The 11,763-nt window shown below is 52.0% G+C and overlaps 1 pseudogene across 1 annotated transcript; it reads left to right on the top strand.

The window, feature by feature from the left end:
* Nucleotides 1-4,611: 4,611 nt before the first annotated feature.
* LOC307116003 (cyclin-dependent kinases regulatory subunit 2-like) lies at nucleotides 4,612-4,846 on the top strand (annotated as a pseudogene). The gene has a single exon. The product of its transcript is annotated as a cyclin-dependent kinases regulatory subunit 2-like (transcript).
* The last annotated feature ends 6,917 nt before the right edge of the window (nucleotides 4,847-11,763 follow it).

The following is an 11,763-nucleotide window of genomic DNA, read 5'->3' as shown; positions in this document are numbered from 1 at the left end:
CATCTAGGAGAGGGAAGGATTTCTTAAACAAGATGCAAAAAGCTGTAACCACAGAGGGAAAGAGTCTTACATTTGACTACATTAAATAAAGAACTCTTCACCCAGTGGAAGGGCAAGCCATGAGCGGGAGCAATACCAACAGCTGACAGAGCGGCACGGGCAAACACGGGAGCCACAATGCCACAGCACTGAACCTGTCAGAATGTAACCATGTCTGACAATGCCCGCTTAGCAAGTTTGGGAAACAGCGTCATTAAATGGTGAGATTGAGAGTGTAAGTAGCCATTGCCCCAGAAATTCCACTCTTGTATGTTTATATGTATGTACATGTTCTAGAGAAGTTTGTTCGTGTGTGCACCAAGGGAAAAAATACACAGGCATGGCCAGAGTAGCATGTTCATAGCAGTCAGAAAATGGAGCCCCTAAAATTTCCTTGGGGCAGGAGGATGGATAGCATATGTAGAATGAAGTACACACACATCAACAGGAAACATTCTTGGGTTGTACCAACACAGCGAATCTCAACAGAACTGCAGTGTGATTCCAATCATATAATGTTCAAAACTGCAAAACGAAGCAATATGGGTTTGGTAAAACTACACGGAAAAGCAAGGTGATCGCAAACTGGAAATGCAGCTCCTCAGGAGGCCTGGGAGGGGCCTGCTCCCTGCGCTCAGTGGTCAGTACATTGCATTTATTGTTTTTAAAACATACATAGACACTGGATGATCTCTTTTGTAGGTTTAAAAAAATGAGTCAGTCCTGGCTGGTGTGGCTCAGTTGAAGTGTAGTCCTGTGCACCAAAGGGTGTTGGGTTCGATTCCCAGTCAGGGCACATACCCAGGTTGCAGGTTTGATCCTCAGTTGGGGTGCGTGCAGGGGGCTGGTGGGGAGGGGCAGCTGATCACTGTTTTCTCTCACATTGATGTTTCTCTCTTTCTCCCCCTTTCTCTCAAAAATCAACTGTGGGGGAGGGAGAATGAGTCAAAATTAGCATAATAAAAATTCCAGTAAATTATTGAAAAAGTAAATGAGACATGAGACCAAATTGAAGACAAATTTTGAGGTGTTGCTGTCTGGTGTTGGGAAGGGGGCCGGCACTGAGGGTTCTGTGGGGTTGGGGAGACTGTAGGAGATTCGTGTTTATGAATGAAAATGAACGAGCATAGTGGGAGAGGGCAGGACCAGGACTCCAGCAAAGACAGGAGAGTGGACCCTGGGGCAAGCCTGGACTGGGACAGGGGCCCCTCGCTGTGCTCCCAGGAGAGTGGGTGCTTCCAGATTGCGGATGCAGAAGGTAAATAGATGAAGGCCGTGTTCTTCATCCCCATCCAGCCGCCCATCAGGCAGGGGGGAGGGGAGACGACTACAAAGGTGTGAGGCCCACAGGAGGGCTTCACTGGGGGCACGCAGGACTGCCCCCCTCCCCCGCCTCCTCCTGCTCAGCCCAGCTGCGTGCTTCTCTCCAGTACAAGTGCCCAGACGGCGCATGGCCTCCGCGGACAGACAGGTATGTGAGCGAGAGGAGGGCCTCCGGCAAGGGTGTGACTAACCCGGGCCACAGTCAGAACAGGCAGCGAGACCCCGCCCTGGAATTGCCCTGCTCAGAGGCTGCCAGTTTGCCCTCTTGTAGCTGTTTCTTCTGGAAATACGTCCACTATTCTTAGCAAAAAGCGTGTCCATGTACTCCCCCTCAGCCTTCCATCAAGCCCTGGATTGTACCAGTGACCCCAGCTGCCCAAATTCTGGGGGCAAGGTGGGGAGGGGGTCTCTGTTTTCATCCTGGCCTCTGTCGGGCTTTCCATGTAGGCTGGGGGCCCTGGAATAAACCTGCCAGCCCCGGGCCAGCCGCCCTGCTCCAGGACGCGGGGGCCGAGCGGGACTGTGACCCAGCCCCATCTCCCCCCTCCCCCCCAGTCTCCTCTGGGGTTGGGACCTGCAGGGCCTGAGCCGCTGGAGGTTCCGCAGGAGACTCCGCCCACTCCTCGGGGTCTGCGGCCCCGACTGCCCTCCCTCCCCGTCTCCTGTCCGCCCGGGAAAGTGGGGGGACATTTCTCACTGTGGATAGGGCCACTGTGGACTGGGGCTCGCAGAGGAGGAGAGGAGACGTGACCTTCTGGTGTGCGTGCTCCCACCTGGGGGTCTGCTGAACAGCAAGACGTCCTCGGCGGGGGCGCTGGGGGCGCGCACTGGGCAGGGGGGGCCGGCGCGGGGAAGATGCGCCGCTGTTGTGAGGCGGTGAATCAGTGCGCCGAGGTGCTAAGAGCCACGGAAAACGCTCGGCCATGCCCAGCCCGTTTGGCTCAGTGGATAGAGCGTCGGCATGCGGACAGAAAAGTCCCGGGTTCAAATCCGGTCAAGGGCACATGCCTGGGTTGCGGGGTCGATCCCCAGTAGGGGGCGTGCAGGAGGGAGCTGATCAATGATTCTCTCTCATCTGATGTTTCTTCTCATTGATGTTTGTATCTCTCTCTCCCTCTCCCTCTCCAAAATCAATAAAAATGTATAGGAAGGAAGGGAAAGAAAGAAAGAAAGAAAGAAAGCACTCTGCCAGGAAGAGCAGCTTCAATTAGAGTAAGGATGTTTTAGGCGAAGGACTAGCCAGCCATCTGCGCCTGCTCAGCACTGGCCCTGTGATGCCCAGGATGGATGCAGAGTTTTCAACGTGCAACCAGCAGAAACGGGCCGCAGGCAGGGAGAGAAATAGGTGGGTCCCAGAGATTTAAAAGCCTGGACCCTGAGGTGAGTCCGTACCAGGGCCCAGCAGTGAGAGAGGAAGAGGGAGGGGAGAGAGAGAGAGGGAGGATAGCTCCCCAGGCCTCCAAGGCTCCCAACCCTGGTCCCACCAGCCAGGGTCTGTGGCCTGTCCGGCATGGGCCCACTTGTCCCCCTCAGTCCTGAGATGATTGGGTGGCTGTCACCTCCCTGACTCCTCAGCAGCTGGGCTCAGTGGGAGGGTCACCTCCCGGCAGGAGCACACTCGCCGGCTCCTAGACCTGAAGTCTAGGTCACAGGCACCTTCTCGGTCTCTACAGGGGCTTCTCGTTAGCACTAAGGCTCCTCAGGTGTCCTGCACCTGCACCTGCACAGGAAACCTCTCCTGGACCCCCATTCCGCCCTCCGTGGAGAGCCCAGCCCCGGCACTCTGCTCTGCTCCAGGCTGGCCGCTGTCCAAGCACCTCTAGCCTCCGCACAGCCTCCGCGCAGCCATCTCTGGCTCTGCCCTCTCCTTAAATGCCAGGCCCTCCCCCTGCCTCTCCTCGCCCTGCACTCTCCTTGGATGGACCTGCCTGCGACTCAGCATCTGTAGTTCCCTTCACATCCCTAGGAGCTTCAGTCCTGGCCTTTCCTCCCACCACGGGGCAAGGGGCACACACAAGTAATTTCCCTCAAGAAGGAAGTGTTCTATACACTCAGAGAGCCCTGGCTGGTGTGGCTCAGTGGATAGAGCGTCGGCCTGCGGACTGAAGGGTCCTGGGTTTGATTCCGGTCAAGGGCACATACCTGGGTTGTGGGCTCCATCCCCAGTAGGGGGCATGCAGGAGGCAGCCGATCAATGATTCTCTCTCATCATTGATGTTTCTATCTCTGTCTCTCCTTCTCCCTCTCTGAAATCAATAAAAATAAAAACATTAAAAATAAAATAAAAAACAAACCCAGAGAAAGGGTAATAAACGTATGACCATCTCATGACAGTCAGAATGGACCGCTCACCGTCAGAGGACAGACCTCCGCGGGGCCTCCCTGTGTGTCCGTGTGGTTTGTGCGCAAAGGCACCAACCGAGGGATGATGGGCTGGCGCCTCGCCCGGACTGCACTGGCCGGCACGTGCCCGGGAAGAAGACACCCTGCCCTTCGCCCCCCAGCCATGAGGCCACAGCGCCAAGTCCCCTCAGAGGAGGCTTCTTTATGAAACTGCACAGAAGTAGACAATTTTATTTCATTTTTAAATTTAATTTTTTAAAAATATATATTTTATTAATTTTTTACAGAGAGGAATAGAGAGTTAGAAACATCGATCAGCTGCCTCTTGCACATCCCCTACTGGGGATGTGCCCGCAACCAAGGTACATGCCCTTGACCAGAATCGAACCTGGGACCTTTCAGTCCGCAGGCCGACGCTCTATCCACTGAGCCAAACCGGTTTCGGCTAAATTTAATTTTTATTGTGGCCTTGTGCCTTCCTCCTCCTGAACTCTGTCATACTTACTGTCATTACTTACTGTCAAGGGAGCAGGTTTTACCGTTGGAGGCCCTCACGTGTGTGAAGGGTCTTACATGGCTCTGGGTCTTTGTTCTGAAAATGCCCATCAGTCCCGTCTGTCTTTGGAGAGGGGTCACCTGTGAGGGGCCCTCCGGGTTCAGGAGCAGGAGATCAAACCTGCAGGCTCCGCACACCGCCTGGGGGCGCCCTGTGGCAGGACGGGAAAGAGCCGGAGGAGTCCTAGGGGCGGGCTCTCCGCCCAGGGGAACGAGTGGAAATACCCAACACCTTTTCAGAAACCGTGCTTTAGGGCAGTCGAGTCATTTCCTCGGTGACGTGGACGCTTGGTTCGCGGTGCCCGCTCCTCCGCCCCGTGGCTGCCCTCCTCGCCGCTCCTCTGCTGCAGGATGGCCCACAAGCAGATCTGCTATTCAAATACTTGGACGAGCACTACGGGTACCGGCATGTCATGTTACCCAGAGAACTTTCCAAACACGTCCCCAAACCCATCTGATGTCAGCAGAGGCGTGGAGGAGACTTGGTGTCCAACAGAGTCTTGGCTGGGTTCATTACATGATTCACGAGCCAGAACCACGTATGCTTCTCTTTAGACGACCTCTTCCAGAAGATCAACAAAAATGAAGATATCTGGGGATCGTCAATTAAATCTTTTTCTAATTTGATGTATATGTGTATTTAAGGTAGTCTTCAGTGAACACTTGAAAAACGTACAAATCATTCACCCATACCTGTGCATGAGCTGTATTCCTCACAGCAACAGAGCTCCACTAAATGCAACTACAAGTAGGTTACTGCAGGGTGCTTAAGGTTAAATTTCTTCTAGTTACTTTTCCTCTTAAATATACGTACCTGTTTGACTTTTACCTATTACTTTTGTTTGATAAAGTTTGTATGTTGCATTAAAAAAATAATAAAAACAATGCTTTACTGAAGCCTACTTGATATAGTCAAATGTCCAACTTTGAAGTCTGTAACATGTTCGCCGACATAACCTCCCAAATCCAGACACAGGGCATGGCCAGCGTCCTCGTGCCCTTCCAGCCGCTGCCTGCCCGGAGGTGGCCACAATTCTGAATTCCATCATCAGCGTCCTGGGAGCTCAGTGGTTGGACACTGTCAACCTGACCTGATAAATTCCTAACTGGGCAGGTCATGGTGGGTGGTCATGACCCACGCCTATTAAAGGTTTAGCTTCGCCTTAAGCAAGCTCTGTCCATTGTTCTTCTGCATCTAGGTCAGTAATTTTCAACATTTTCCATATCATGGCACACATAAACTAAGTATGACAATTCTGCAGTACACCAAAAAATGTAGTTTTGCCGATCTCACAAAAAAATAGGTGTAATTTTGATTCATTCACACCAGATGGTTGTTGTGTTGGCTGCTGTCATTTTTAAAAAATATATAGTTTTATTGATTTCAGAGAAGAAGGGAGAAAGATAGAATCACCAATGATGAGAATCATTGATTGACTGCTTCGTGCACACCACCCACTGGGGGATCGAGCCTGCAGCCTGGGCATGTGCCCTGACCAGGAATGAACTGTGACCTCCTGGTTTGTAGGTGTATGCTCAACCACTGAGCTACACCACTGGCTGCTGTCATTTTTTTATTTGACTAAGGGAAAAGAGGTCAGTGCCCCTGACTAAGTAGGCAGGTATTGCATATTTTTAAATTTTTTGTGGCACTGATCTAGTTACACCTTTGAAATGCCAGAGGTAATCCAGACCCTCAGAGGTGTAACCAGGGAGCCACCATCTTTGTGAGGGCATGATGGTCAATTAGCATATTCCCTCTTTATTAGATAGGCTACTAGGTAGAGGCCTGGTGCATGAAATTTGTGCACTCGGGGGGGTCCCTCAGCCTGGCCTGTGCCTTCTCGCAGTCTGGGAGCCCTCGGGGGATGTCCGAGTGCTGGCTTAGGCCCGCTCCTGTGTGGAATGGGCCTAATCCGGCAGTTGGACAGCCTTAGCACTGCCACAAAGGTGGGAGAGGCTCCCGCCAACACCACTGTACTCGCCAGCCATGAGCCTGCCTTCAGGCTGCGCGGCACTCCCCCTGTGGGTCCGCACCACCAGGGAGCAGCTCCTGCATTGAGTGTCTGCTCCCTGGTGGTCAGTGCGTGTCATAGCGACCAGTTGTTCCGCCGTTTGGTTGATTTGCATATTAGCCTTTTATTATATAGGACTAGAGGCCCAGTGCACAGAATTTGTGCACTCAGGGGGGTGTCCCTCAGCCTGGATTGCGAGAGGGTGCAAGCCAGGCTGAGGGACCCCACTGGTGCATGATCGGGGCCGTGGGATATTGGCCAGCTGGGGAGGGACTGGACTGCGGGAGGGCTCCAGGGCATGTCTGGCCCATCTCGTTCAGTTCTGATCGGCTGGACCACAGCAGCAAGCTAACCTACTGGTCAGAGCATCTGACCCCTGGTGGTCAGGGAACATCATAGCAACTGGTCGACTGGTTGACTGTCTGTCCCCTGGTGGACAGTGCACGTCATAGTGAGTGGTTGAGTGGCCTTAGCATATCATTAGCATATTATGCTTTGATTGGTTGAATGGACAACTGGACGACCAGACACTTAGCATATTAGGCTTTTATTATATTCCATTAGGCTTTGCAACCTCCAGCCCACATCACCTGTAACCTGTAACCAGGGGAGGGTGTCTAAACCTCATGAGCAGCAATATGCCAGGGGAGGAAAGGCCACCTTGGGGATAAGGTCTGGCACCAGTTTTGCCTGTTGCCCACTGGGATCGGGCCTAAACGGGCATTTGGACATCCCTCTCACAATCCAGGACTGCTGGCTCCCAACCACTTGCCTGCCTGCCTGATTGCCCCTAACTGCTTCTGCCTGCCAGCCTGATCACCCCCTAACCATTCCCCTGCTAGTCTGATCAAAGCCTAACTGCTCCCCTGCCAGCCTGATTGCCCCTAACTGCTCTCCCCTGCAGGCCTGGTCACCCCTAACTGTCCTCCCCTGCCAGCCTGGTCGCCCCCAATTGCCCTCCCCTGCTGGCCCGGTAACCCCTAACTACCCTCCCTTGCCAACCTGGTCACCCCTAATTGCCCTCCCCTGAAGGCCTGATCGCCCCCAACTGCCCTCCCCTGCCAGCCATCTTGTGGTGGCCATCTTGTGTCCACATGGGGGCGGCCATCTTGTGTGTTGGAGTGACAGTCAATTTGCACATTACTCTTTTATTAGATAGGATAAGTCTTGGGGATGCAATGTACAGCACGGCGACTATAGTTAATAATACTGTGCTGTATATTTGAGGGTTACTGAGAGAGTAGACATTGAAAGTTCTCATTACAAAATAATTTTGTAAGTATTGAGTTGACAGATGTTAAGTGGACTTATTGTTGAAACCACATAACAAATGCATCCAGGCGGCCTGTCACTACTTTAGCCAATTAAACAGAGACAGTGTTGAATCGTGTATGAGCGTTTATTCCAGCAGTATGGAGTAGCAGGTCATCCAGGAAAGTCTGCTCTACCCCACCCCCACCCGCACCCCCATAAGCCAGCTGCTTATGTTGGGTAGAAGGACAAAGAGTACATGGGAAAGTAGGAATTACAGGCATGGGAAAGTAGGCCAGGTATAATGGTTACAGGTTACAGGCGATGTGGGCTGGAGGTAGCAGAGGGTGGGCGGGTCTGGGACTCCATTGTTTTGGCAACAAGGTTGTTAATCTTTCCGTGATGATAGGCAGTTCTCAGACAAGGAGAACGGAAGGCATTCCAAGGTTAACTCCCAAGTGTGGGGCGTACAACTCCCAGCCAGGTCAGAACAGGCTCTCTTTAATCAGAACAGAACCACCACAGTTAACAGGGCATGATTAACACTTCTTATAACTATAGCTAGTCCCTCGTATTTCATTTCTGCTCCTAACACTGTGGTGATCATTTTGCAATATATACAAATATTAAATCATGTCTTGCACCTTGAAATGAAGATACGCCGGTTATATCTCAAAAATACATGGACAAAGTTCGAAGGTAGTATTGCACTATTCCAGGAGTCCCCAGATATATTTAGATGTAGATTGTTTCCCAGATAAGAGTTTTAAATTGCACTTTCCTTGTGGATTGTTTTGTGGTTGGACTGTAAGTCCTTGACACTGAGAGACTTTGCTTACTGCCCTGACTCCATGAGTTCTTCTGGTTGGAATTCAGGTAGGTAGGTGATCACCTGCTACCTGGTCTTCTGGGCCCCCCCAGGATCTCTGAACTACTGCCAGCACCAGCAGGAAGGGATGTAGGAACCAGTGAACTCAGGGACAGAAGAAAGTTTGACAACTCAGAAGCAGAGCTGGAACAGATTTTCAGTCGTAGAGGACGATCCAGCAGATGTGTAAGGCCCTGCCTCTGTCGCGGAGGAAGATGAATCAGAGAGGGCGATGCCAGGAGGCTGTGGAGACACAGCTTTAAAACCATCACAGGAGCCCGGCCGGCATCGACCTATGAACCAGGAGGTCAAGGTTTGATTCCCGGTCAGGGCATATGCCCGGGTTGCGGGCTCGATCCCCAGTGTGGGGTGTGCAGGAGGCAGCTGATCAATGATCCGATCTCGTCATTGATGTTTCTGTCTCTCCTTCTCCCTTCCTCTCTAAAACCAACAAAATACTTTTTAAATAAATAAAATTAAAACCATCACAGGAGAAGGGACCCAAATATGCACCAAAGAAACGATGACAAAATAAAATGCAGGTGGTGTTCATATCTTCAAACAGCAAGCGCCTTTGCAATTGGAAAAAGCACAATTTGAAAGTGAAGGTCAAGAGCTTTAGCAGGAATGTAAACAGTAGAATTTATGGAAGAAATAACATGAAGATCCCTGGGAAATTCACTGTAAGAGGAAATTGACTGCAATGAGGTAAAATATCAGCCAGGTGGTAAAAGAATGAGACACAAAATGAGCCAAAGATTTTGAAGAAGAATCTGGGGGGGGGAGGGAGGGATGTGTTTTTAAAACAAATCCAGATTATTTTTCAGGGGTGGAGGGAAGACATAATAATTGGTTGAACATTCACTCTGCTAAGGAAAAATAAAAACAACAACATCAAAAAGAAACAACAGCTTTAAGAAAAGAAATGCTGCCCAGCTGGTGTGGCTCATTGGTTGACCATCGACTTATGAACTATGAGGTCACTGTTCGATTCCTAGTCGGGGCACATGCCCGGGTTGCAGGCTCAATCCCCAGTGTGGGGCGTGCAGGAGGCAGCTGATTGATCAACAATTCCCTCTCATCATTGATGTTTCTATTGAAGCAATGAAGCATAGTAACATTCATCCCGGGTAAAAACTGCTGTTTGAATGTTAACCCTGCTATTCTGGCTTCTGTACACACCTGCTTGCTTAAACACTAGGCTAGTTACCTCAGTTTCCAGTTTGAGACCTGGAAGCTCACATAAACCACCCCAGTCTGTTGCCAGCCCACATCACAAAGGTTATTCTCCTGTGCCTGAGGACCAGAACCACAAAATTGCCTTCCTTGACTCGGTGGCTCCGGGAACACTTTCCGATGACTCAGTGGCTCCAGGAACTGAAACTATAGATAACCTTCAGAGATTATTAACTTTGCTCAATTTTGCTTCTATAAAACTGCTTTTGCAAGGTAATTCCACATTCCAATGTCTAGCAGGATGTGTTTTTTTGCCTTTATAAGCTGGCTACTGCTCTCACTCAGGGCTGCGAGATTTGGAGTGCTGGAATGCCCCCTGGTAGCTGACTCCTTAATTCGACTTCTTGATTGAGCGTCCTTTGTGCGATTCGCGGGGTACATTACAACATTATCTCTCTCTCCCTCTCTCTTCCTCTCTGAAATCAATAAAAAATACATTCTAAAAAGAAAAGAAGAGAAATGCTCACGATGGACCAAAAATTAACTGAAATATACTTCTGACCCTCAACAAAGGATCGTCACCCCAGATGTCCCAAACTCAGGCCTTGGCAGAGGCCCAGGAAGACAGGGGAGCCTCTGCGCTAACCGAGGGCTGGAAGTGAACAGCCCCTGGATCCTCACTGGTCCAGGAGGGTGTGCCCCATGGTACACATTCAGAGCTTGAAGCGTGGAGAGAGGCTAAGTGACCCCGAAGTCACGTGTCTGGTGGGGGGTGCTTTCTACCACCACCACACCCTGCCCCCTCTCTTGGCTGCTGTGAGAATATCAGCCTCTGGCGGCCACCTGGACGCAGGGACATTCTGCAGGGTTGGAATGACCGAGGGCTGGTTGAGTGCAGTGCTAGCAAACACTCCGGCAGGGCCTCCTGCAAGCCTGCGGGCAGGTCCTGCCTGGGATTGGCAGGTCCCAACCTGGCCTCTGTGCTCCCGGCGAGGGGGGTGCCCAGGAATGAGCACTCTGCTGGGGGGGGCTCCGGCCTTGGTGGGCAGAGTGGTGGGCACCCCGACGAGCAGGTGTGGCCTCACAAGGGGGCAGGCAGCAAACGTCCACATCAGGTCCCTGACTCTGGGACAGAAGCGTCCCCACATCCTCCGGACGGCTTTAAGAGACAACCATGAGAAATCTGCCCTTCTCTCTGGTCAGCCTGTTCCAAAACGTTCCCTAATGATCCCCGGTGACCCACTTAGCTCTGTCCCGTGACCTTTGGTCTCATCCGGATATCTGCAATGCTGTTAAATTTACCCCGATGCAAAGCTGCCTGGAGGGGGCTGTGATAACAGCGACAATGCTCCAGCCTGGGCTCTCCCAGCCCACAGGAAGGCCTCATCCGAGATCAGGGATTCGAGCTGCCACCTGGGAAGGGGTGGGTCTGCCCCCAGCTGGAGGCCCCGCTGCAGCACCTCTGCCCCCTGAGAGAGCCAGACCTCTGGGCGGGGGCCAGAGCCCTGTGGCCTCGACGTGCTTCTTTCCCGCTCAGGGCCTCAGTTTCTCCTTTAGGTAAGTGAGAGGGTGAAGCTGATGACGTCTTGTGTCCCTCTTCCACTCTGCAGTGGTGACCACGGGCTACTTGAACTGCGGCACCATTGAACTGAACCAGCGAGCGGGTGCAGGTGTGGGTGCAGGTGCGGGTGCAGGTGCGGGTGCGGGTGCAGGTGGGGCTGGGGCCCATAGGAAGCCGCACTGCTGAGTCTGCAGGTGCCCAACTCCCTTAGCGGTCCAGGTGGGGCCGAAACCCAGTCCCTGGCAAACATGAGTGGGAAGGACTCGCCACCCTCCCACCAGCCTGGTCAGGCCAAGGCCCCTGGGTGAGTGACATCTGTCCTGACAGGTGAGTTACCAGCTCCGTGCTGCCTGACTGGAGTTGTAAATATAGCCTATTAAGTAATAAAAGAGTTGGCTCCAAAGTCTATTTCCTCCGGTTCCCGTCTTTAGAGAGATTTCTTCTTACGGGATGTCGCTGATCTGGGGGAAGCGAGTAGAGGGGGAAAGTTGATCTAGACACAAATGAACAAAACAAAACCATTTCTGGAGAGACACTGGCTTGCCTGGCTCTCCCCCCTTTCGGGGTGGTGGTAGAATATCATCCAAACTTCATTTCTTTAAGAAGAAAAAAGTGTTTAATTATTACCTTTG

Source organism: Cnephaeus nilssonii (assembly GCF_951640355.1).
Source record: "Cnephaeus nilssonii genome assembly, chromosome: 20".
In the NCBI taxonomy this organism is placed as follows: Eukaryota; Metazoa; Chordata; class Mammalia; order Chiroptera; family Vespertilionidae; genus Cnephaeus; species Cnephaeus nilssonii.
This window is presented reverse-complemented; position numbering and strand designations above follow the sequence as displayed.